Source organism: Protopterus annectens, chromosome 2.part0, assembly GCF_019279795.1.
Source record: "Protopterus annectens isolate FY-2018-M chromosome 2.part0, PAN1.0, whole genome shotgun sequence".
Classification (NCBI taxonomy): domain Eukaryota; kingdom Metazoa; phylum Chordata; order Ceratodontiformes; family Protopteridae; genus Protopterus; species Protopterus annectens.
In genome coordinates, this window is record NC_056728.1 from 242,329,755 (window position 1) to 242,357,392 (window position 27,638).

Consider the following 27,638-nt stretch of genomic DNA (forward strand, 5'->3'; position numbering starts at 1 on the left):
AGGAGAGATAAATCCAAAATTGGTCTCCACGTGTTCCCCTTCTTTGGTACTAGGAACAGGCGAGAATAAAATCAAGCCCCTTTCTGATACAGGGACTGGCTGAATGGCCCCTATCTGGAGTAACTGAGAAACTTGCTTGTGAGCCTCTTTTCTTTGTGTAGGAGGAACATCTGGCATGCCTTTGAAAGGGGCATTGTGTGGAAATAAAATCTGTAACCGTGATGAATGATATCCAGCACCCATCTGTCTTGAGTGATTAAATCCCAATTTTCTTTGAAAAGAGATAATCTTCCTCCCAAAGGAGCTGCCAGACGAGAGTCCACTGGCAGCTGAAAAGGCAGGTCATTGGTTCTGCTTACGAAAGGACTGACCCCTGCCCTCACCAGAAGTCTGAGCAGGTGAACTGTCTGATCTAGGCCTAAAGAACCTTGAGCCCGCCCTACCACGCCTAGACCTACCCCTAGACTGGGAACCATAAGCAGGATATGTCCACCCCTTAGCAGGCCAATTTCTACTAAACTTGGAGGCTGCACCTGCAAACAATCTTTAACAGTCTGCATAGACTTAGCTTTGTCCTCCATTTTCTTTAAAACTGCTTCCACAGGCGGTCCAAACAACACATCAGACTGTAAAGGAGCATCCAAAATCCTGGTCTTAACATGCTCAGTTAAATTCTGATCCTTCAACCAGGCATGTCTGCGAAGAACAGAACTAGTAGCAGCCACCCTCGAGGAGGCCTGAACAGCATCAAAACCACACTGCAAAGAATGCTTACCCACTTGTTCAGACACATGAACCAAATCCAGCAATTCTTTACACTCAATACCTTCCGCCAAAGCATCCACCTTAGATTTCAATTGTGAAAGGAGATAATTCTGATATTTCAGCATATGAAACTGACAATTCAACCCTCATGGCTAGAGTGGAAGAAGTATATACTTTCTTACCCCACCTATCCAAAGCCCTTGCCTCTTTATCAGAGGGTACAGGATTTTTAACCACAGAAGCTGTAACACCTTTAGGCCCCTGAGAAACAGTTTCTGGGTCCCTAGGACTCTTAAACAAATACTTATGAGCTTGGGCACCCTATAATACCTATCAGGCTTAACAGGAGCAGGAGGCAAGGAATCAGGGTTCAGAGAAGCCTCTGCAAAACATCCTCCACCACATTCAACACAGGAGGAATAGCTAAGGGCCTATGCTGGGGCAAAACAAGAATTCCCTAAGCCTTTTCTGGAGTCAGAGTAATCTTGGCCTTCCCATTTAAAGTGCTCCCTCATGGAATGAAGAGTCTCTGAAAATGAAAAATCCTCAGGAGGAGAAGCTGAAGGAGTGGAATCATCCACATCAGAATCAGAATAAGTAGGAAACTCTTGCAAGTCTTCCACAGAAGACTCTGAAGCCTGTGAACACTGTTCAAAACTATCAAACTCCTGTTCCACCCTAGGCCTCTTATCAGGTGGGGCATAGAACCTCTAATCAGAGTAATCAAATCTTCTGCCATTTTAAGCATATGTTTCTTAGGCACAGAGCCGAAATGCTAGGAGAAGCCCCACAGAAGCTGAACTTGGCCTACCTCTAAAAGAAGCTTTGGCAACAGAAGGAGAGGCCCTAACTACCTTGGGAAGAGAGGGAAGAACAGTTACCTGAGAAGCCCCGCAGCTTGGCCTACCTCCTGAGAGGGCACATCCTGTAACAGTAAAGTATCTGCCTGAGACTCCATAGAAACTCCTGCCAAAACCTCTGGCTCCCTGAGCCTTCTAAAGGACCGACGTCCGGGACTGCCGGTTCCTCTCCCCTAGGCTTCACTGTTTTCTCCTTGCGCTTCTTGGATGAAGCAGGCGGAGCATCCGACGGCATATTATAATTGCAACGCTTCCCAAACACTAACCTAGCACAATCAAGCCTCCTCTTAATAGTGCGCTTGTTAAATCTAGCACAAGAGCGGCAACCAACAACGTCGTGCTCAGGCCCTAAACAAGGTATACACAATGTATGATAATCCCTATGTATCTGTTTCCCACAAGAAATACAGTTATTCACTTTTTCTGACATCGGTTAAATACTGAGGCAAGAAAACCAAAATGTTCCAACTCTGATTTCGGTCTGAAACTCCGAAAATCTCAGAACGCCAACCTGCACAAAATTGCTTCTGCATCGGACCATGCGGCAAAGACTGAGGAAATGGCGGTCATGCGCATTAGTACCCCGCCATGACAGTCAGGACTGCAGCAAGGGAAGACGAAGAACATTCTGTCCTTCCTGCTGAGAGAGAAGGGTTGGGGTCTGGTGTAGGTGTCAGGGTGGCACAGCTGTCAGGCTGCGCAGGAATGGGTACCAGTGCTGGCGTGGCCAGTTCGGAGCAATCAGAATTGTCCTTGGCCCGTCTTGTTTTATCTTGAGTAATACTCTTGTGAGAAGGGACACAGGGGAAAAGGCATAGACTGAGTGCTTTTCCCATAGAAAGGATAGGCCATCCACTTTCCAGGCCCTGCTGTGAGGATTCCTGGTGCAGAATTTCCTGAGCTGGTGTGGTTTTAGGGGGAGGCAAAGAGATCCACCGCTGGAGTCCCCCCACTTCTGAATCAGAAGGTTGAAGGTGCTGGGCTCCAATTTCCACTCGTGTGGGTCTAGGAGATTTCTGCTTAAATCATCTACCAGTGAGTTTCGCTTGCCTGGCAGGAACTGAGCTTGTAGGTGGACTGGGATGTCTAAGGCTATGTGCCACAGGGCCATGGCTAACCTGCAGAGTGGGTAGGAATGGGTTCCCCCATGCTTGTTGATGTACCACATAACTGTGGTGTTGCCTGTTTTTATTAGCAGTTGTCCTGCAAAGAGTAGGGATCTGAAGGCTGTCAGGGCATTCTGTACAGCTAACATCTCTTTCTGGTTGATGTGCAGATGAATCTGACTTGCGCTCCAGTGGCCCTGAATACATTTGCCAGCCATGTGAGCCCCCCAGGCATAGTCTGATGCGTCTGTGGTCAGGATCTGGGTGGTGTGGCATAGAGTGAATGTCTGTCCCTTGTTGTAGTTGCTTGCTTCTGCCCACCAAAGGAACTCTGTCCTTAGACAGGGTATGGTAGGAATGACTGATTCCAGGTCCTGAGAATGTTGGCACCAAAGACTTTTTAAATACCACTGAAGTTTCCTCATATGCAGTCTTGCATATGGAATTAGCAATATACATGAGGCCATGAATCCTAGGGCTTGCAGTATTCTTCTTGCAGATAGCTGGGTTCTGGTAACCATTTGTTTGAAGTAATCTGTCAGACAGACTTGCTTTTCTGAAGTGAGGAATGTCATCTGGGAAGTTGTGTCCAAGCTTGCTCCCAGGAATACAATCTTTTGACTGGGTACCAGTTGTGATTTCTTTTCATTGATGGTGTACCCCAAGGAAGTGAGAAGGCTTTTTACAAATGCCAGGTGCTGAAGCAGCAATTCCTGACTATCCGCCTGAATCAGGCAGTCGTCCAAGTATGGGTAAATGTGGATATTTCTCTGCCTGCAGTATGCAATGGCTGGAGCCAGGCATTTTGTGAATACCCAGGGCACAGTAGATAAGCCAAAGGGAAGTGCAGAGAACTGATAATGCATAGATCCTGCCCTGAAATGTAGATATTTCCTGCATGACTCCCTAGGGATGTGCAGATAGGCTTCTTTTACGTCTAGGGTCACTAACCAGGCATCCCTGGCTAACATAGGAAGAAGCTGTTGCAGGGTAAGCATTTTGAATTTTGGTACTACCAGGAAGGTGTTGATAACTGGATCCAGGATTGGGCGCCAAAAACCCTCTTTCCTGGGTACCAGGAAGAGTCTGGAGTAGAATCCTTGACCCTTCTCTTCTACTGGAACAGGCTGAATAGCTCTAATATCGAACAGAGAATGTACTTGGTTTTGAGCCTCTGCCTACTGGTTTGGAGGAAGGTCTGGAAGCCTGCTTGGGGTTGGCAGAGAATGGAAATAAAATCTGTACCCCTGGGATACAACATTGGAGACCCATCGGTCCTGGGTGATGGACATCCAGTTTTTTGCATGAAGGGCAAGTTTTCCTCCTAGTGCCCAAGCAGTTGGACAGGGCTGGGAAGTGGATTGAAGTAGTCATTGTGAGCTTTTTCCATAAGGAGGTGGCTTACCACTCCCTGCTTTAGGAGTGGGGGCACTCCATTGCTTAGATCTCTGCATACCCTGAGACTGTAGTCTGGGTGGTCTGTTTCCCCTGGGTCTTGTTTGAGAAGGCCTGGAGGGGGCTGGAAAGGACCAGTGTTTTGAAGGGCAATGCCTACTGAATCTAAGGGGTTGCGCTTGTAAGAATTCTTTAACAGTCTGCATATATTTAGTTTTTTCTTCCATTTTTAAGAAACTCTTCTGCTTTGGTGCTAAACAAAGGGTCCTTATTCAAAGAAGCGTCTAGTAATTTAGATTTAACATGATCTGGGAAGGTCTGCTCCAAGTATGTCTTCTCAGTACAGAGCCAGTGAATGCTGCCCTTCAAGATGCTTCTAGGGCATCAAAGCCACACTGCAAAGTATGCTTACTGACTTGGTGTGCAGGGTGCATAAGCTCCTGCAATTCTTTATTTTCTGCACAGTCTGGAAAAGTTAACACTTTTTGTTCAATGAGCTCCATAACATGTTGCTTTTACTTTAGCATGTAAAACTGACAATTCAAAGCCCTGATAGCAAGAGTTGGTACTACCAGGAAGGTGTTGAGAACTGGATCCAGGATTGGGCACCAAGAGCCCTCTTTCCTGGGTACCAGGAAGAGTCTGGAGTAGAATCCTTGACCCCTCTCTTCTACTGGAACAGGCCGAATAGCTCTGATATTGAGCAGAGAAAGTATTTTGGTTTTGAGCCTCTGCCTACTGGTTTGGAGGAAGGTCTGGAAACCCGCTTGGGGTTGGCAGACCTTTGGACAGATTCTTACCCGATCTGTCCAAAGCTCTGGAATCCCTGTCCAAAGGGGTGGGATTCTTGGCTGCAGTAGCCTTGATACATTTAGGCCCCTGGGAAATGATCTCTGGGTCAGCAGTAGGATTCTTGACCAGAAACTTGTGAGTATCAGGTACTCTGTAGTACCTGTCAGGTTTCCTAGGGGCAGGAGGTAAAGTGTCAGGAATAAGACTGGATTCCATGAAAACATCATCCACAACATCCAGGACATGGGGTACAGCTAAGGGCATGTGCTGAGGCAACTCTAAAAATTATCAGAGTCTCTTTTTGGACTGAGGATAGTCTTGGCATTCCCAATGGAAATGGTCTCAAAGTATGCAAGGTTTCACCAAAAGAAAAATCCTCTGGAGGGGAGGCAGAGGGAATGGACTCCTCTGCATCTGAATCCTCATAGGTGGATAAGGGCATGTCTTCATAATCAGAAATGTCAGAGTCATAGGACTCCTGGTCTGTAGAGCCTGAAGGGGACTGGATTCTTTGTCTCTTTGCAAGGGAAGGCTGACTTCCCCTAATCAGTGCAATAAGGTCTTCAGCAATTCTAAGCATTTGTTTTTGTGGCATGGGAGCCTGAGCATGTGCTTTGGTCATCGGTTTTCTAGGCGTAGTGCATACTCTGGGTCTAAGAAACCCGGTAGTTTTGGTTAGAAATGAAGTCGTCAGTTTAATTTGAACATTGGTAGAGCGAAGAACTGCCTCAGAAGCTGGTGCCTGCACAGTGGCTCCGGACCCATCCAAGGTAGCGACATGTGCAGGTTCCATAGTCAAAGAAGCATCTCGAGGCATACCAGACTCCGAATGCATCTCAGCAGAGGCCTGCAAATCCAATGAAGCGGGCATCAGGGGCTGCAAAGGCACCTCTGAGTACTGGCGACTAGCCTGACGGAAGTGCCGTTGGCAGTTTTGGACCTGTGTGGTCTGTCTCTGTCTTTATCCTTATGCTTTTTCAGAAAATTGGTAGTCGGATGGCTTACCAAAGCCATTTGAGAATACAGAGATCAACAGCAAAAGAATGTAGAGACAAAGCGAGCCCAACGATAAATAGTTCGGGCATTAAACAAGGCATAAAACTGACAATGAGGGATGCCATGGTCTGGGCCTAAACAGGTGATGCAGTAAGAATGAAAATCTCTGTGAGGTACTTGCTTTCCACAGGCAAGACAATTGTTAATTTTTTCTGACATCGGTTAGAGCAAGAAAAAAGGATCCCCAACAAGGTACTTAGCTTTAGAAGACTTCAGGATTATTCAATTAGAAAATGAAAAATTCAGGTAGTGGCCAACCGGCACTTTTTCAAACTACTTCTGCTTTGGGCTCCTCCTTGGCAAGAAAGACTGATGTAATGGCACCAGCTGCCTGTTTTTATATCCCTGAAGACCTGACGTCAGTCCTGAAGCGACAGGAACCGATGCAGAAATACTAAGTCTCTGGTAATTGGGCCGACTGAGGGCTTCCTGCAGGTAGATAACCCAAGTGTGATGACTGCAACAGTGAAACACGAAGAACATCAACAAATTTCTCTCGATCCTTCAGGAAGGGGGAAGGAGGGTGGGATGCAAGAAGGAAGGTGAAATCAAGGACAACAAACATGGAATGTTATGATGAGGGGCAGTCTGGCTTGAAAAGCAATAGAGGTAGCCGAGGCCCTTGTTGAATGCCATTTAATTTTCCCTGAAAGTTTTTGATTTCGGAAATTGTAGACATGTTTTATAGTGTCTGACAGCCACTTAGATAGTCACCTTTGAGACTGCACAACCTTTATTACTGTCCGCAAAGGATATGAACAACTGGTCAGATTTTCTAAAGTGCTTGGTCCTGTGTAAATAGAAATATAACTGTTTATGAACGTCCAATTGATGAAGCTTATACTCTGCCTTGTTGCCATGATTGGGGAAGAAAACAGGAAGCTCTACGGATTGATTCAAATTGTAGTCAGAACATACCTGGGTAAGAAAGAGGGGTTGGTTCTGAGAAAAACTCGATCTTTATGGAAAATCAAGTATGGGGAATGAATAGATAAGGCCTGTAATTCTGAAACCTTTCAAGATGAGGTAATTGCAACCAACGAAAAGGTCTTCCAAGTCAGAAATCTGAGAGGACAAGAAGCAGATGGTTCAAAGGGGGGAAGAATCAGGGAGTCTAAAACTAAATTTAGATCTCGAGGGGAGAGGTTCTCTTACTGGAGGTCTTAAGAGGGTAGCACCTCTTAGGAATGCCTTACATAGGCTATGGGACATGATATTGGACCCCATTTCTCCCATATGGAAATTAGAAATGGCAGCTAGCTGAACCTGGATAGCAGCTGCGTCTCGCTCAAACGTTTCAGCAAGAAATTCGAGAATCTTCGAAATGGGTGCAGTAAAGGGATCAACCTGATTTTTGCCCCCCAACAAAGGAATCTCTTCCATTTACTACCATAAAGCTTCCTTGTAGTGGGCTTGTGGGAGGAAATCAAAATGTGTTGAACTGCCGGAGAAAAATCGGGAAGCCTGGCTAAGACTGGAAGTGAAGAAACCAAGCTGTCAGCTTGAGAGTTTGAATGGAAGGATGGAGAGCCCCCAACTAATGCATCAAGAGAGCTGGCGCTGTGTCCAGGATCCAAGGCTCCCTCTGTAGGTAAGGCCAAAGGAATGGGAACCATATCTGACATGGCCAGTAAGGGGCAATGAGGATCAACTTGCAACCCAACGACTGTGCTTTCTGAAGAACCTTGGGGATCAGGGGAAAGGATGGAAAGGTGTAAAGCAGTACTGGAGGCCAATCGTGAACAAGTGCATCCCTGGGTGACTATCCCGGTGGTGGGACTAGGGCAAAGTAGCTGCTGCATTTGTTGTTGAGGGGGGTGGCAAACAGATCACAGCATGGCTGGCCCCATTTGCAAAAAATCAAGTCCACAACTTCCTGCTTCAGGGACCACTTGTGAGGCATCAGAATAACCTGACTGAGCTTGTCCACTATTACGTTGGACTTCCCCAGGATGTGTGTTGCAACCAGAAAGCGTTGCAAAGACATCACCCATTGCCAAACTCGTATAGCCTCTCGACACAATGGCTAAGACCTGGTTCCACCCTGTTCGTTGATGTACCATACTACCAACATACTGTCTGTCTGAATTGCTATAGTCCCTGCAGGTAGAGAGTCCTGAAGTGCTTGCAACACCAGAAGCACCACTCTCATCTCCAGGACACTGATGTGCAAGTGGAACTTGTGTTCCTGCCAAGTCCCTTGAACAGTCTGTCCCAGATAATGCCCCCCCATCCTGTCTGGGAAGCGTCCGTGGTGACTGTGGCTACAGGATGGGGGGTATAAACGTCCTGCCTATTGTTACTATGTGGGAGTGAAGCCACTACTCCAGATCCTTCTTGCAGGATTCCGTGATCAGAATCTGATGTGACATGGGTAAATACTGGAATGACCATTGTGCAAAGAGGAGCCACTGCAGAATTCTCATGTGGAAGTGAGCCATAGGGACCAGAGTGATTGCCGCTGTCATAGAACCCAGGACCTTGAGGATAAATTTTGCCTGAACTCTCTTTTTTGTCAATAGCATTGCAACTTGGCGACTGATCATTAATACTCTTTCTTGAGGCAGCTTTGCTATCATAGCTCTTGTGTCTAAATCTGCCCCTATAAAGGTAATATACTGACAACAAATGTAAGGAAGAAAGCCCAATGGATCAGGAGACTAATATACTGACAAGGCAACAAGGCAGACTTGTCGCAGTTTATGGTGATCCCTAGTTGAGAACAAGATTGAATTGTGGATTCCCGTGCCCTGATTAGCTGATGCTCTGTGGTGGCAGTAAGGAGCCAGTCGTCTAGACATGGAAACACCCGGAATCCTAGATGTCTCAAGTGAGCCATAACTACTGCATGCATTTGATGAACACCCTTGGGGCTTTGGTGAGACCAAAGGGCAGAGCTCTGAACTGATAGTGACTGGCTCCCAGCCAGAAGTGTAGATATCTCCTTGACCGTCTGTCCATTTTTATGTGGTAGTACACATCCTGGAGATCAATAGAGCACATCCAATTGTCCTGTCCCAGAAAGGGAAGAATGGACTGCAGTGTTAGCATCTGGAATTTTGTTTTCTTGACTGATTTGTTCAGCCTGCTGAGATCCAATATGGGTCTCCAGTTCCCCTGCTTTCTTTGGAACTAAAAAGAACCTTGAGTAAGTTCCGGATCCGATTTGGTCTGCTGGGACTTTGCAACCTCTGAACCTCTAGGTTTGCATGATCCGAAGACAGGGTGGAACATCAGGGATAGGGTGTTGTCTTTTTGATGGGGGAAGTTGGCAGAAGGGGATATTGTAACCTCCGGATATTATCGATAGTACCCAAAGAGATTTAATATGGTGTAATATTTATGCAAAGGAGAAAGCAAAACTAACCAGTACAAGAAGAGCAGCACCAAAGATATTTGAAGAGAAACACAGGCAAAGGAATCCGGGTATGGAAAACTTTACAACACAAAAAATAAGAAGACTAAGAGGAAAAGTAGAAAAAGAGATCAGTAATGAAGAAGTTAAAGAAATAGAAATTGAGGTTATGGAGCACCTGCAAAGTGAAGGATTCAGTGTAGAAAATCAAATGCAGAAAGCACCACAACAGGATACAGCAATGGATATCCAAATTAAGGGGAACCCAATGGAACAGGAAGCAATTGGTCATGTGCCATATCAAGATATTTTGGAGCCTTCCACAGGAAACCAGTATAAACATTTACTTGAAGCTAGACAGCAAGGAAAGGAATATGAAATTGTGGAAACTGTGACGCAGCCAATGCTGAGGAGTGATAGGCCACTGAGTTCCCATACGACAGAGCAACGGATGGTACAAGATGAAATTAAAGAGAACGTGCCACAGGAAGATGGTATAGAACTCTCTATAGAATGCCCGCAGGAAGTGGAAAAGGATGTGCCCTCAGTCTGGAAGAAAATGAACTAAGGAAAGAGTTGTTTAATTTAACAGACATAGATAGATATATTAAGATCAGTGAAAGAGATAGTTTGCAGAAGGCCAATAAAACCCCAAAAATCAGAAATCTGATAAAACAAATGAACACAGTAATTAGGACTGTCCATAGAGATCCATGCAATATAACAGAAGTGAACAGGATATTTTACTGTGCAGCAAAATTAAAAACTGATAAAGTTCTACCACGAGCATAGGGTAGTGAGGCAAAGGAAGGGGAGAAATCAAATACCATCATGGTAGTATCAAACAGAGAAAAATATAAGGTAATTAATACAAGAAGTGTCACTGTCAGAAGACTATAGAAGACGGAATACATCAACAAAAATACTAAGAAAGATAGACGTGATAAAAGCAGTGGGCAGTATTAGAACAGACCAGGATCTGCACTATCACAAATAAATTTAAAATTTCAGCACCGGCAGAAAAACTTAGAAGATACACAGATAAATATAAAGGAAAAGTACAAAATAAGCAATTTAGTGATGAACCAAAAATGTTTTATAGGGAACTGGGAAAGACCGCCAAAAAAAGACATAGATGCATTTTGGAGAAGTATCTATGAATATCCTGTGGAACACAACAAAGATGCGAAACGGATAAAAGAAGTAAAAGAAAGAACAAGAAATTTAAAGGTACAGGATATGAATTGGGATGAAGTAACAGCCAGAGAGATTGAAACAAAGTTAAGAAACGCCACTAACTGGAAAACCCCAGGCCCAGATGCAGTACCTAACTTTTGGTTAATAGTATTAACATCTTTGCATGAAGACCTAGCCATGAGTAAGAACTATTTATATGCGCACCCCGAACAGACACCACTCTGGCTAACAACAGGTAAAACAATGCCCCTACTTAAGAGTGAACCTGCAAGCTATCCCAAAAATTATAGACCAATAACTTGCCTTCCAACGACGTGTAAACTATACACAGGAATTGATGCCGACAGAATTTATAGTCATTTAGAAGAGAACGCATATGGAACAAGAAAGTCATAGGGAAAAAAGGATCATTTGTTATTGAATAAAGTCATAGTGGAGAACTGTAAAAAGGGAAAGAATCTAAGTACGGTATGGACTGACTACAAAAAAGCATTTGATAGTATCTCACATTCATGGATAAAAGAGTGTTTAAAAATGTATACACTGACTGACTACATTACAGTGACCATGAAACAGTGGCAGACCACTTAGCAATTAAGCCATGATAAAGGACAAATTATTATCCCAAGGATAAAAATTCAAAGGGGGATATTCCAGAGTGACTCTCAATCACCGCTGCTGTTCTGCCTTGCCCTTAACCCACTAAGCTGTTTACATAACAGCTTAGGCTATGGCTATAATTTGGCTCCTAGAAAACAAAGTCTAAAGACTTCTCATCTTCTCTTTGTTGATGATTTAAAATTGTACAGCTCATCAGATGAGGAACTGAAAGCACAGCTGCAGGTTGTCAAAACTTTTTCAGATGATATTAGAATGTCATTTGGCCTTGATAAATGTGCAAAAGCAACCTTTAAAGCAGGAAAACTGCAGCACCAGGAAACAATCGGTTTGGGACAAGAATGTGATACAAAAGAACTTGAGCAAGAGGAAGTGTATCAATACTTGGGAAGTGATGAAGAATCAGCAATAAAATATGAACAAATGTGAGTAAAACTTAGTAAGGAATATTTTTAGAAAACTTAAAATAATCCTGAAAACAGCACTGACATCTAGGAACAAAATCCAAGCTACAAACCAATTTGCTCTTCCTGTCCTAACTTACAGTTCTGGAGAGACTGACTGGCCAAAAATGTGTTGGCTAGATTAGATATTAAAACAAGAAGGATCCTTCATCTTTACCAAATGATTTATAAAAATCAGTGCATACCAAGATTATATATTCCCCATTCCGAAGGAGGGATGGGCCTCCTTGAAACTGATTACATGTATAGATCTGCAATCGTGGGACTCCACACGTATCTGCTGACCTCATGAGACCAAAACATAGTGAAAGTTTTGAAACATGAGGAGAATAAATCTAAGATGACTTATCTGCTTAATCTAATAGAAGCATATCGGTGTCAAGCAGGAAAGAAATTAGACCAGAAGTAGATAAAAAATCAGGCAGCAACTGAATGTTACAAAAAACAAAAGAAAGAATATAAGGTGAAGGATCAGATGAAAAGGCAAGAAATGTTGAAAACGCATAAATCTAGCTGCAAATATAGAAAGCTTATGGAAGAACCTCATGCTGATCAGGAACGAACTCCAGAATGGTTAAGGAGAGGCAAATTCAAACCAAGAGATGAAAGGTAAATACTGGTGGCACAAGATAGTGGACTACGTACACGGTGGTTTACAACGTCCATTGAACATGTGGGAGAAACAGACAAATGTATGTGTGTAAAACAGAATTGAAAACTGTCGTACACCTAGTTGTTGGTTGTGACATACTAATGGCAGAAGGACTGCATACTGAATGGCATAATAATGTGGAAAGACTGCTGCACTTGGGATTGTGCAAACATTATGGGGTTGAAGTGGCTGAAACATGAGCCACAGAGCATCATTGTAAATGATGAAGTCTACATCACATGGGATCATCCATGACCAACAGTTCAACAGATAGATGCTAGAAAATTGGATATTGCGGTCCAGGAAAAGAAGACAAAAGAAGCGTTGATCATTGAAATTGGTACACCCAGTGACTACAGTGTCCTGCACACAGAGAGACACAAAGCTATAAAACATCAGGGTTTGCAAGCAGAAACGGAGCAATGTTGAAGAAAGATACCCAAATAGTTCCAATAGTAGTAGCAGGAGCAATGCGTCTTATAAAAAAAAATTTAGATACGCTATCAATACATGTGACTCCATACAAATTATAGGAGGAGTCATTACTGGGCACATTGCGGGTGCTGCGAAGAGCACTTTTGGCTGACATCAAAGATTGAAACAATGCTAATTTCATGACCTTTAATCGTACTTTGACTTAGGAATGCAGTCCATTCACGAAATGGTGATTTGGAGAAATTAAAAAAGGACAGAGTTATGCCATACCAAATTATCTTTAATATTTATAGCGATGTGTATATGTGTATATGTATATGTATATATATATATATATATATATATATATATATATATATATATATATATATATATATATATATATATATAGATAGATAGATACAGTGGTTACAAAAGTTTACACATCCCTGTTAAAATGCCAGGTTTTTGTGATATAAAAAAATGAGACCATAATAAATCATTTTAAAACTTTTCCCACCTTTACTGTGACCTATAACCTGTACAATTCAATTGAAAAACAAACAAGTCTGTTAGGGGAAAAATATAAAAAATAAAAAACTTACAATAAGCTGGTTGCATAAGTGCACACCGTTAAACTAATACTTTGTTGAAGCACCTTTTGATTTAATTACAACATTCATTCTTCTTGGCTACACACCTGCCATCAATTAAAAAGACTCTGATTAACCCCAAATAAAGTTCAGCTGTCCTAGTAGGAATTCCATGACAACAGCCATGGTTCGCAGAGAGCTTACAAAGCATCAAAGGGTCTCATTGTTGAAAAGTATCAGTTAGGAGAAGGGTACAAAAAAAATTTCCACAGCATTAGATATACCATGAAACACAGTGAAAACAGTAATCAAAAAGTGGAGAAAATATGGGACAACAATGACATTCCAAAGACAAAGAACTGGACGTCCCTCCAAAATTGATGAAAAGACCTCCAAAATTGATGAAAAGACTAGATGAAAAGTACAGTTTTGTACCTACCATAAATGTAGATGTTCGAATATCCACATTGCTGCAGTCCTTACATATGGGTAGTCCGCTGTCCTCGGTCGGCCCGAATACCAAAGTATTAGGCTGACGTCGGTCATGGGCGCTCAGATCTGACATCAGAGCGTCAGGATATAAAAGCGCATGACCGACGTCATATCCTCAGTCTTTTCTTGCCCCAGATGTCAGAAGGCCCTAAAAAGAAAGGCCACAGCCCAAAAACAGGATACCTCCCAAAAACATGCCCAACAACAACCATCACCCAAACCATATAACCATGCCAAACTACAGAGGGGAAGGAGGGAGGGTAAATTGGACTGCAGCAATGTGGATCTTCGAACATCTACATTTATGGTAGGTACAAAACTGTACTATGTTCTTCATCTCACATTGCTGCAGTCCTTACATATGGGTAGAATCCCAAAGCAGAGGTAAAGGGAGGATGGCAAAATCATAAAGCATTAGGGGCTGCTAAAATGCCCTGTAATATTGCAGTGGCAAATCCAGCCCTAGACTTAGAATAAAGAGGAAGGTGGTAATGCTTGGAAAAAGTATGTACTGAACTCCAAGTGGCTGCTTCCAAAATATCTGTTGTAGCTACCCCCCTTAGAAAGGCAGTAGAAGTGGCAGTAGCTCTAGTGGAATGAGGTCTGATTCCAGCCGGAATCTCCTTACCATGATGGGAATAACAGAAAGAAATACAAAACCCAATCCATTTAGAAATAGTTTGTTTTGAAACAGGTTTTCCCTGAGAACCCAAAGCAAAAGAAACAAACAACTGCTGAGACTGCCTGAACCCCTTGGTTCTGCGCAAATAATAACGTAACTGCCTGTGAATATCCAAAGTATGCAAAATCTTCTCCCCTTTATTTTGAGGGTTTGCATAAAAAGTAGGCAAATGAATAGTTTGGTTCAAGGCCACACTAGAAACCACTTTAGGCATAAAGGAAGGATTAGTACGCAAAGATACCCTATCCTTATGAAAAATCAGGAAAGGTTCCACTGCCATAAGGGCCTGTAATTCAGAAACCCTTCTTGCAGAGGTAATGGCCAACAAAAAAGCAGTCTTCCATGATAAATACTTTAACTCGGCCGTAGCTGCAGGCTCAAAAGGTTGTAGAGTAAGCTTTTCCAACACAAAATTGAGATCCCAAGCAGGAGTAGGAGCTGCACGTGGGGGTCTTATGTTCTTTGCCCCTCTAAGAAATAGCTTAAACAAAGGATGGGAAAATAAAGGAGGGTCACAGTCATAGTGAGCAGAAATGGCTGCAGCATGAACCTTTATCGAGGAGAAAGACAAACCCTTGTCCAATAACTCAGTAAGATATTGAAGAGAAACACTTAAATCAGGCTTGGAAACATCAAAGTCCTTCGCTTTGCTCCAAAGAAAAATCTCCTCCATTTATCAGCGTAAACTTTCCTTGTACTAGGCCTTCTGGCCTCCAAAATAACATTCAAAACTTGTTGTGGAAGCTGAGACCCTCCAGGGTCTAAAACAGAATATGCCAGGCTGTGAGATGCAGAGACTGAATCTTGACATTGAGGAAGTGATTGCCCTCCTGAGACAAAAGATGCGGAATCAAAGGCAGAGGCCATGGAGGCTCCGTACCAAACTCCTCAGTAGTGGGTACCAGTGCTGTCGAGGCCAATCCGAGCTATCAGAATCATGGATGGCTTGTCTTTTCTGGCCTTCAGGAGTACCCTGGGAATGAGAGGCAGAGGTGGAAAGGCATAGACATGAAGACTGCTCCAACTGAATGATAGAGCATCCACCTTCCAAGCTGTGGGATGAAACATTTTTGTGCAAAACTTTGGCAACTGGTAATTTAGTGGAGAAGCGAACAGATCTATGTCTGGAGTCCCCATAACACTGTCAACTTTGAAACACATGAGGATCCAGTTTCCACTCGTGAGGATCCACAATTTGTCTGCTCAACACATCCGCTAAGGAGTTCTGTGCTCCTGGTAGAAACCTTGCCTGAAGATTGAGGTGTAAACTGAGAGCAGTCTCCCACAAAATCATCGCTTGCCTGCAAAGAGGGTGCGAATGGGTTCCCCTTGCTTGTTGATGTACCACATGACAGTAGTGTTGTCTGTTTGAATCAACACCTGTCCTGGGTGAAGTAAATCCTTGAAAGCCATCAATGCAAATTGGACTGCTAACATCTCCTTCAAGTTGATATGCAAATGTTGAAGTCTGACAGGCCATGTGTCTTGCACTCATTTTCCATTGAGGTGTGCTCCCCAAGCCTTGTCCGAGGCATCTGTCGTTAGAATCTGACTCGCCTCTGGTCGGGTCACAGAGAGTCCCTTGTTTAGGTGACATTCCTGAGCCCACCACAAAAATTCTTTCTGAATGCAAGGTATTATCTGAATGACAGTGTCTAGATCTTGGCAGTGTTGTGTCCATACATTTTTGAGATACCATTGAAGCTTCCTCATATGCAGTTTGGCATTGGGAAGCACCAGAATACAAGATGCCATGAACCCCAAGGCTTGAAGGACTGTCCTTGCAGTCAGCCTGGACTGTAGAGACATTTGATGGAAATAAAGAGAAAGGCTTCTTTGTTTGTCCGGGGTCAAAAGGCCATCTGGGAAGCTGTATTCAGTCTCACACCCAGAAAGCACATGTCCTGAGAGGGTACTAGACTGGACTTTGTTTCGTTCACAGAATACCCTAGGCATCTTAACACTACCATCACATACTGTAGATGATGCAGAAGTTCGTCTTTGTGTTGTGCAATAATCAGGCAATCGTCCAAATAAGGATAAATCTGTATTCCTCTTAACCTGAAAAAGGCTATCACTGGAGCCAGAACCTTTGTGAACACTCTGGGCAGTAGATAAGCCAAAGGGCAATGCAGAGAACTGATAATGTAAATTTCCAGCCCGAAACGCAGGTACCTCCTGCAACTGGGCCTGATAGGAACATGAAGATAAGCCTCTTTGAGATCCAGAGTTACCATCCAGTGATCTTTTCCCAACAGAGGTAAAAGCTGTTGTAACGTCAGCATTTTGAACTTTGGAATGTCCAGATAAGTGTTGAGGATAGATAAATCCAAAATTGGTCTCCACGTGTTCCCTTTCTTTGGTACTAGAAACAGGCGAGAATAAAATCCTAGTCCCACTTCTGACAGAGGAACTGGCTGTATAGCTCCTATTTGAAGAAGTAAAGAAATCTGCTTGTGAGCCTCTATCCTTTGCCGAGGAGGAATGTCTGGCATGCCTTTGAAAGGAGGCAATGTATGGAAATAGAACGTGTAGCCTCGGTTTATAATGTCTAATACCCATTTGTCCTGGGTGACTAAAAGCCAGTTTTGCTTGAAGAGTGCTAACTTTCCTCCCAAAGGAGCTGCCAGGGAAGAAGCTGGCAGCTGAAAATGCAGGTCATTGGGCCTGTTTACGAAAGGACTGGCCCCTGCCCTCACCTGCAGATTGTGCAGGTGAACTCCAAGTTCTAGGCCTGAATGTACTGTGAGCTCTGCCCCTGCCACGTCTAGATCTACCCCTAGACTGAGAATCAGAAGAAGGGTAGGTCCACCCCTTAGTAGGCCAATTTCTACTAAACTTTGGAGGTTGCACCTGCAAAAATCTTTAACAGTCTGCATGGACTTAGCCTTGTCTTCCATTTTCTTCAAAACCGACTCCACAGGGGACCAAACAAAACTTCAGACTGTAAAGGGGCATCCAGAATTCTAGTTTTAACATGCTCGGACAAATTCTGATCCTTAAGCCAGGCGTGCCTCGAAGAACTGAACCAGTGGCAGCCACCCTAGAAGAGGCCTGTACAGCATCAAAACCACACTGCAAAGAATGCTTACCCACCTGTTCAGAGACATGTACTAAATCTTGCAATTCTTTACACTCTATGCCCTCTGCCAAAGCATCCACTTTAGATTTTAGCTGAGAAAGGAGGAAATTCTGATATTTCAACATATGAAACTGGCAATTTAAAGCCCTCATTGCCAAAGTAGAAGAGGTATACACCTTCTTACCCCATCTATCCAAAGCTCTAGCTTCCTTATCTAGAGGAACCGGATTCTTTACAACAGAAGCTCTAACACCCTTAGGCCCCTGACTAATAGTTTCTGGGTCCGCCCTGGGACTCTTATACAGATATTTATGAGCCTCAGGCACCCTGTAATACCTGTCCGGTTTAACTGGCGCAGGAGGCAAAGAATCTGGATTAAGGGAAGCCTCCGAGAAAACATCTTGAACAACATCCAAAACAGGAGGTATAGCCAAGGGTCTATGCTGTGGTAAAAACAAGAATTCCCTAAGCCTCTTCCGTGAATCAGAGAAATCCTGTCCTTCCCACTTAAAATGCTCCCTCATGGAATGCAGAGTTTCTGAAAATGAAAAATCCTCTGGAGGAGAAGCAGAAGGAGTGGAATCCTCTGCATCAGAATCCGAATAAGGGGGAAAATCTTGAATATCTTCAGCAGAAGAGTCTGAGTCATCTGAGGCCTGATCCAAACTTTCCAACTCTGGCTCCACCCTGGGCCTCTTATCAGGAGGGGGCATAGAACCTCTAATTAAAGTAATCAAATCTGCCATTTTAAGCATGTGCTTTTTAGGCACAGACCCTGAAGTCCCTGGAGGGACACCAGAGGAAGGCAAAACAGACCTGCCCTTAGAAGAAGCCTTAGAAATAGAAGCAGAAGGCCTAACCACCTTAGGCATAGAAGGGAGAACAGTAACCTGAGAGGCCCCTTCAGCTTGACCTGACTCCTGTGAGGCCACATCCTGCAAAATCAAAGTTTCCCCCTGAGACTTAACAGAAACTTCAGCCGGATCCACCTGCTCCACTGTAGGTTCTGCAGGACCGGCGTCCGAAACGGACGAATCAACCTGTCTAGGTTTCAAGGATTTGTCTTTGCGCTTCTTTGGAAGCGGGCCGGAGGATCCGACGGCATATTATAATTACACCGCTTACCAAAGACTAACCTAGCACAATCTAACCTTCTTTTTATAGTGCGCTTATTAAACCTAGCACAAAACCGACACCCGACTACGCCGTGGTCCGTCCCAAACACGGAATGCAAAGAGAGTGATAATCCCTATGCGGTATCTGTTTCCCACAAGAAATACAATTATTCACTTTTTCTGACATCCGGAATTAACTGAGGCAAGAAAAACAAAAATATTCCCAACGGGTACTTAGCCCAACTTGGTTTCGGTCTGAAACTCAGAATACGAAAATTTCAGAACGCCGAACGGCACTTGCAACGCTGCTTCTGCATCGGACCATGCGGCAAAAAAGACTGAGGATATGACGTCGGTCATGCGCTTTTATACCCTGACGCTCTGATGTCAGATCTGAGTGCCCATGACCGACGTCAGCCTAATACTTTGGTATTCGGGCCGACCGAGGACAGCGGACTACCCATATGTAAGGACTGCAGCAATGTGAGATGAAGAACATCTGGTCAGGGAGGCTGCCAAGAGACCTACAGCAATACTGAAGGAGCTACAGGAATTTCTGGCAAGTACTGTGTGTACTACATGTGACAACAATCTCCCGTATTCTCCATACGTTTGGGCTATGGGTAGGGTTGCAAGATGGAAGCCTTTTCTTACACAGAAAAACATCCAGGCCCAGATAAAATTTACAAAACAATACATCAAGTCTACCAAAAGCATATGGGAAAATGTGCTATGGTCTGATGAGACCAAGGTTGAACTTTTTGGCCACAATTCAAAAGGTACATTTGGCACAAAAACAACACTTTGCATCACCAAAAGAACACCATCCCCACAGTGAAGCATGGCAGTGGCCGTACCATGCTTTGGGGTTGCTTTTCTTAAGCTGGAGCTGGGGCTTTAGTCAAGGTGGAGGAAATTATGAACAGTTCCAAATACCAGTCACTTTTGGCCCAAAACCTTCAGGCATCTGCTAAAAAGCTGAAGATGAAGAGGAATTTCACCTTTCAACATGACAATGACCCCAAGTATACATCCAAATCAACAAAAGAATGGCTTCCCTAGAAGAAAATTAAAGTTTTGTAATAGCCCAGCCAGAGCCCAGACCTAAATCCAATAGAAAATCTGTGTGGTGACCTGAAGAGGGCTGTGCACAAGAGATGCCCTCACAATTTGACAGATTTGGAGTGCTTTTGCAAGGAAGAGTGGGCAAATATTGCCAAGTCAAGATGTGCCATGCTGATAGACTCCTACCCAAGAAGACTAAATGCTGTAATTAAATCAAAAGATGCTTCAATAAAATAAATGTGTGTGTGTGTGTGTGTGTGTGTGTGTGTGTGTGTGTGTGTGTGTGTGTGTGTGTGTGTGTGTAGACATACATATGCATCTATAGACACATACACATATATTATCTAAGTAAAATGGTGAATGTACATGTGATTGTGTTAAGTAAATACAGGAGGCTAAGCTTGTGTTCACCACAAAATTATTACTTTAAAATACTTTCTCCCGAATCTGTTAACAAAATGAAGGGCTTCCTCAGATTTCACTAAGCTAGCATGGAAGTTCATATTATTTATCAGAAGGATCATAATGTCAATTCAACCTGACATTAAATTAAGCATCAGAGAGCAATTATAAGTAAAAGAGTTGCAATGGAAGTAGAAGTAAAAATCAAAAATCTAACAAATTTCATATAAAAAATAAAATAAAATCTACTACTAAAGATAAAAAATGAAAATTAAACTTAAGAACAGACATGGAATACTACAGCTATAAAACAAACAACAAAAATACTTGCATTATTCTGTTTTAGTAAAAGTTGCTATGTTCCGGTTTCTGCAACTCAAGTATACTGTTAATGGAGTATGTCCGATTGAGTCCAGGTGTCCAATAAGCTTCAAGTCAAGTCTTCCATTTGAGTTCTTTTTCACTAGCACTAATAAAAATCCAATGACCAGGCAGCACTCAATACAGAATCAATCACAGCTAAGCACTTTCATCTTTAGGACATCACCACTGGTATGGGAATCTCGAGTTCTTGCCCCTTCTCGAAGCGTATACATTCTTCTTTTTTCTACGTCCCATAAATGGTACTTCATTATTCCTTTGATGCCTCTGGTACTTGCAATATCTTATCAAAAAATGATTTATTTTACAATGTGACGAGAGTTTAAAAGCATTTTTTAAGGATCCACCTACTTTTACCTTTAAGAACCAATCTAACTTAAAAAATATGTTAGAGAGACCACAGATGGGTTGTTATAATCATTCTATTTTAACCTATAGGTGTGGTTGCAGTCAACAATGTTCTTTTATCAACAGTGATCTTGACAATGACATTTTGGAAAAGGTCTCCCAAGTGGATGGTCAAAGAGAAATATAATTGTTTGTCCAACAATGTGGTATATACATGGCTAGATGCACCATATAATTCAGCTTTCTATGTCGGCAAAACTAATAATACTTTTAACAGAAGGATTTATCAACATGTTTATACTATTTTAAGAAAATATGACAAGAGTGTGTTAGCTAGACATGCTTCTCTTGGTCATAACTTTTCTAAGTTCAAGTTTTTCATATTAGACAAGATCGAAACCTCAGCCTTTTCAGGGGATTGGCATAATTCTCTTTTGCATCAAGAGATGCTCTGGCAATTGTGTTTAGACGCCAGTAACTTTCCTGGTTTAAAAGAAGCAATTTTGATTATGAGTGAATTAAAGCTAAGAGCATCCAGACTAACCTTGGTTTAAAGTTATTTACTGTGTGTAGTTGACAACATGGCATTTTTTTCACTTCGAATGCTTATAGACTGAATGTTCAATTTCAAGGCTTTTATTGGACACCAATTTGATTGGTGCAATTGTTATTTCTAAGGTTGTTGTTGGCCATCTATTCGATTGGTTACCTTGAAGATTTAAATATCCTTACTGATTGGTTTATATTCTTGACTTACTGACAGATAAACAACAGGGGTGTGTGTGTGTGTGTGTGTGTGTGGTTTTATCAGTATTTAACTGGTGTGTTTTGAATGTTTCATTCATGATTCTGATGATGTCTAAAGAAAAAACCCTTAACTGTGATTGATTCTGTTTGGTGTATTAAACATTTGTATCAGCATTTGCAGCCTGGAGGGTTGTAATGAAACCAGTAGCTCTGTGGATGCATTCAGTTCTTTTTCATTTCTGGCCAACTTCTAATATTTTTACCTATTCAACAAATAAAGGATGGTTGAGAGTCCAGAACCTGTGTAAAAAATTAGTTTCCCTTATGATGCCTCAGTTTTCAACCATTTTCTTTTTACTACGAGTGAATCCTTGGAATATGTTAGGATCATACTTCTTTTATGTTTGCCATTTCCTTCATTGTTACTTGGTTGTGTGACTTGTGATGTTTTCCTTTGGGGGGGAGGGTTCAGCAGAGCTGGATTATTATTCTATTCGATTTCTTGAAAATATCAAAGAAATAAAAATAAAACTTGAGACCATACTAATCACAGTTGATGTGGAAACCCTATAAACTGTTCTTCTCCTATATATCTATATACACCTGAAGTCTACTTATTCTCTCTCTCTCTCGCTTTTTTTTTTTTATATTTTTGCAGCCAACATCCTATGTTTCAAAAAAACGGGTTGGTCAAAGATCAACTTATTATGCTTTCCAGATTAATTTCAGATGATAAGTTCATTAAAGAAGTGGATATTCTGTCTTCAATGTTTTTGGAGAGAGGATACCCCAAGGAACTAATCCACAATTTGCAATTTGGCAACTGAAATTTCTAGTAGGAGGGGCAGTGATTTTCCACCCATTTTGAAGCAACTTGATTCAGTTAGAAAACAAAGATCCAGCATGTGTGTGCCAATTTTACAACTGCTATTATATTACCTTTTGACAAAAATGACAGGTATCTGAAAAACATCATATGTCATAAATAAGACTTGATTAAGATTGGTCTCCCTAAACAAGTTCTGGGTGATGAGCCTTTATGTGTGTATAAATGGGATAGTAACTTTAAGAATAAGCATGAAGTTAATTACAATAAGTCTGCCTCCAACTCAGGTAGTGTTTTGACAATAACTAACTGTGGCTGTTGTAGCCAATTCAGATTTATCAATTACACAACTAATATATATTTATACCAGGAAATAAAAGGACCATTGGCTGTGTGGGACATTATAATTGTGGAGCAAATGGGGTGGTATGGATACCTATCAAATAACTGAACTGACAAATTGTCGAACGTCATACATGTCAAAACCATATCATCGACAATTCAGTCCATCAAAAAGTTCTGAGTGAGATTGTGTTACAGTAGGGATCAGGAAATTTGGCCTTTTCCTAACTGTAGTGCAGTCTCAGAGTTGGTACATATAACTAGCAGGGGGTGTGGGGAGTGTAGGGATCTTGCCCCTTTGCAAAAGCAGTTTTTGTGGTGTATGTGGATGTTGTCTTTCTTTTGAGTTAGTTTCAATGGACTGAATTATTGAGGATATGGGTTCGACCATATAACGTTTAACAATTTATCTGTTTGATTATTTGACAGATAGTTTACATCACCTCTTGTATTTCTTCTGATAGTTTTTATGTGGGGAAGATAAAATGCCCACTCAGACAAAGAATTTATGAGCATAACTGTAACATATAAAATGAAGATTCAACTAAAGCCCTTAGTAAACATGCAGAACAATTTACCAGTTTCAAAGAGTTGATATTTTTCGTATTGGAACAAGTTCCTTATCCAGTACAAGGTGGAAACTGGGAAAATACAACTGAATACAGGGAGTTGTTGTGGTAATAAAGATTAAATTCTGGGGTATCTCCAGGTTTAAATGAAGGGGCTCCCTTCAAAGGATCGAAATTTCACAACACTGAATCACTGATCTGTGAAGACCAGATGATCAAAGTTGTGAAATATCGAACCTTGTGAATGGAGACTGCCGTACAGTGCGGAACAGGAAATTTACCATTCTCTTCACTGTAGTGTGATCTTGGACTTGGTATATTTAAGTAGCAGGGGGGTGGGGGGTGCAAGGGGGCTTGTCCCCCTGCAAAAAAATGAAATAAGAAGTTTTCACATTTTAGATTTTTTTTTTAGGTTCGTTATTTCACAACTTTAATTCTCTGGTCTCCAATGATCAGAGGTTCGATGTTGTGAAATTTTGATCCTTTGAAGGTGATCCAAATGAAGACATATCGATTAATTGTGTTTTAAAAATGAGAGCTGCCAAACTATAAGAACATGTTTTGTTTGGTACCTATTTTTATGTGTTTTTTGTATATTTTATTTGGTATGTACTGTTATGTTCAGTCACATGATTTCATGGTCGCATGACTTAGATCACATGGTCAGTATGGTTACTTAAATGCTTGTACAGCACTGTGTTTCTATTCTGCAGAAGCCTCTAATGAAAGTAAGACAAAAGTGCTCAATTTCACTGGAAGAAATTTGGTCATAATTCTTTTCATTTATATTATCACCAACAGAAAATACCCCAAAATCAACAAGAAAAATCACAGGGAATGAGAACAGCCAGAGTGAGTATCTGGAGAGACAGACTGATTTCTTGCCAACCTACATTAACTCCAGCAAGATTTTCTGGAAAGAGGATACAATGAGAATCTAATGGACAACATATTCAGACCCGTACAACTCATCAAACAAAATAATGATTTAGCTCTGCTGAACCCCTCCCTAGAATGAAAGTGTCACTTGCCACACAACCAAGTATCAATGAAGGAAATGACAAATATAAAAGTATGTTCCTACCATATTCCAAGGATTCACACATAATAAAAAGAAAAATGGTTAAAAATGGAGCATCATAAAGGGCACCAATTTATCAGTCATGTTCCGGACCCTCAACTATCCTTCATTTATCAAAAAGGTAGAAATATTAGAAAATGGGTAGATAATGTGAATGAAACTAATGCATCCCCAGAGTTACAAGTAGGAACTTTTCTTTGTAACCCCCTAGGCTGCAGATGATGTGCATTTAAGAAGCAAAAGAATTATGTCCAAACTCAAAAAAGAAATATATCTGCATTGACCAGATATAACTGCAATAGTAACTTTATGGCATTCTGGGCAAACTGCACAAAATGTGAAACATTCCAAACAGGAAAAACAATAAACCTTCACATGATATGAACAGCAGCTATGTGGTATAATGGGCAAGCTGTACAGTATGTGAAGCATTCCAAACAGGAAAAACAATTAACCTTCTTACGATAAGAGTGACCAAACACCTCTCAGACATTAGACTTATGGATTAAACAACCAACTGTCTAGACATGCTCAGGTCTACAGGAAATAGTTAAAGGTTGTTTTTTATGTCACTGAGATACTCAAATCAGGCCCATTGCAAAGCAATCGGAATGCAGAGCTAAAGAAAAAAGAACTCGAATGGTAGATTCATCTTAAGCAAGCAAATATGGACGTGTTTTCTTTACATTTGAACCACATCTCAGTAAAGTACAGTTGTACACAATCTTACCATAAGAGATGTCCTTCTCTTCACTGTTGCAATATTCTTTACAATCGGGATCCCCTGCCATGGGTAGCCCATTGTCTGGCCAGTATACCAAAGTCTTTAGGTTGTAATGGGCATGCCATAAGTCACACGTATGCTCCCCACACATGACATAGGGCATAAAGGTGACGCCTGGATGTAGCATCTTCAGAACTGAAAAGCCTCAGTAGGAACGACAGTCCAGGGATACAAGAAGGTAACAAGCATGTCCAGGAGGAGGAAAAGATCAGGGAAAGAAAGAAGGAAGTGAATACTGCAGCAGTGAAGAGAACATCTACTGTTATGGTAAAAGTTTACACAACTGTACTATGCCCTTCCTTATCATTGTTGCAGTATTCGTTACAACAGGGAGAGTACAATAGCTCATGAAGGAGAAGGGCCAGCAGAGCCTTTAAGGAAGACATGAAGAGTGGTCCTGGAAAAAAAACAGCTCTAGCCCTAGAAATCACATGCAACTTATAGTGCTTGGTAAAAGAATGCACAGAAGTCCAGGTATCTACCTCAAGAATAGAATAAATATGCAAACCCTTGAAAAAAGCACAAGAAGAGGCTACAGCCCCAGTAGAATGAGCCTTAACAGAAGGAAGGACCTTGCCATGAAAGGAATAACAAAAAGAAATGGCTTTGGATATCCAAGAAGAAGTGGTTTGCTTGGAGACAGCCTAACCTAAAGGTCTAGGATAAAAGGAAACAAAAAGCTGCTCAGACATACAAATGTCTTTAGTTATATCTCAGTAATATCTGAGTTGTCTTTGTAAATCCAAGGTATGAAGAACCTTCTCACTAGCAGAAGGCGGAGAAGAGGAAAAAGCTGGGCAAATGATTAGACTTAAGAGAAAACTCAAACGCCAGTAGATTTTTGCAAGCCAAAACTATGTAAAGAATCGCCAAACTCGAGTCACAGGAAAAGTCCACGAATTTATTGTTAAAAATAGTTCCCAAATAAACCTCTTGTAGATGTTGTAAACAGAGTAAATTAAGGTCAAACCACTAAAACCAAGGACCGCTATAGTCCGTTAAAACTGATACACACGAAAAATGTGTAAAGCGCTTTTCGTTCGGGCTCATGCCCGAACTTCATCAGACAAAATACAATGTGGAATACTTGGAGCAGGCTTAAAGTAACCTTTCCTCTTTAAACAGCCCAATCAGAGACTAAGTTTCTTGTACGTCATTCAAGTCAGAGAACAATTCAAAGTGAGGTTTAAAGTTATAATACATTATCATCATGCCTTTACCTCAAAAGTCGAACTTTTCTTTCATTAATGATCATTAGTGGTTGTGTTAATCGGGAAGACCAACAGTGGCAAAAAATAAAGAAATAAAGAATAAAGAAATCGCGTAACATTTACAGTAAGCAAAATATAGCGTGTAATTGTCACAGTACAAAAAATAATAAAGAAGAGTGTATGTGTTATTTTGTATTTGTGTACTGGTTAATTGTTTTTAAAAAGGTAGTGTTACACCAAGATTTCTTTTAACAATGTTAATACAACATAAAAAATAATAAATAGGTAGGTGGTAAATATTGAATCAGCACATATTCAAGTGCCCATAACTTGGTCTAGTTTCAGTCTTTTAGTAATATGGAGTGGTCAGCACTGTTGAAAACCTTTTTCAACGGTGTATCCTAAGTTCCTAGTCTGTTACTCAATCATGTACGGCAATTCACTACCTTAACTAGCCCTACTTTTACTAACAAAACTAAACTAAACTAAACTGATGGTTAAGGCTAAGTCCGTCCTTGTGTGTGCAAATTATATTCACATCACTGAGCGAAATAAAAGTAAAAGTAAGAATAAGTATCAAAAGCCATTTGTCAGTCAACGTGTAAACATACACTAATCAAGTGTTCAATAATTAAGGCAAAAGTAAGGGAGGGGGTTTCCTCTCCACCCAGAGCTCGAACTTAGGGGTACCAACTCATGGAAACCAGGTCTAGTCTTTCAAACAAAAGTTCAACTAAATCATATGGTCTCAAAACAAGGGGTCCAAAGTTATAGTTCTATATCTACTAATTATCTAGAAAGGCTTTTTAATTTTAGGATGCATGCTATGGAACACGAGTCATTAATCCCTGGTTCAATGCTTGCATTTAATCTAATTTTGACGTACATTGACGTACATGATTGAGTATCAGACTAGGAACTTAGGATACACCGTTGAAAAAGGTTTTCAACAGTGCTGACCACTCCATATTACTAAAAGACTGAAACTAGACCAAGTTATGGGCACTTGAATATGTGCTGATTCAATATTTACCACCTACCTATTTATTATTTTTTATGTTGTATTAACATTGTTAAAAGAAATCTTGGTGTAACCCTACCTTTTTAAAAACAATTAACCAGTACACAAATACAAAATAACACATACACTCTTCTTTATTATTTTTTGTACTGTGACAATTACACGCTATATTTTGCTTACTGTAAATGTTACGCGATTTCTTTATTCTTTATTTCTTTATTTT

The 27,638-nt window shown here is 41.5% G+C and overlaps 1 protein-coding gene across 3 annotated transcripts in view; it reads right to left on the reverse strand.

Moving 5' to 3' along the window:
* LOC122793047 (serine/threonine kinase 11 interacting protein) overlaps nucleotides 1–27,638 on the reverse strand; it is a 1,659,807-nt gene that overhangs the window by 411,150 nt on the left and 1,221,019 nt on the right. The gene's annotated exons all lie outside the window — the stretch shown is intronic.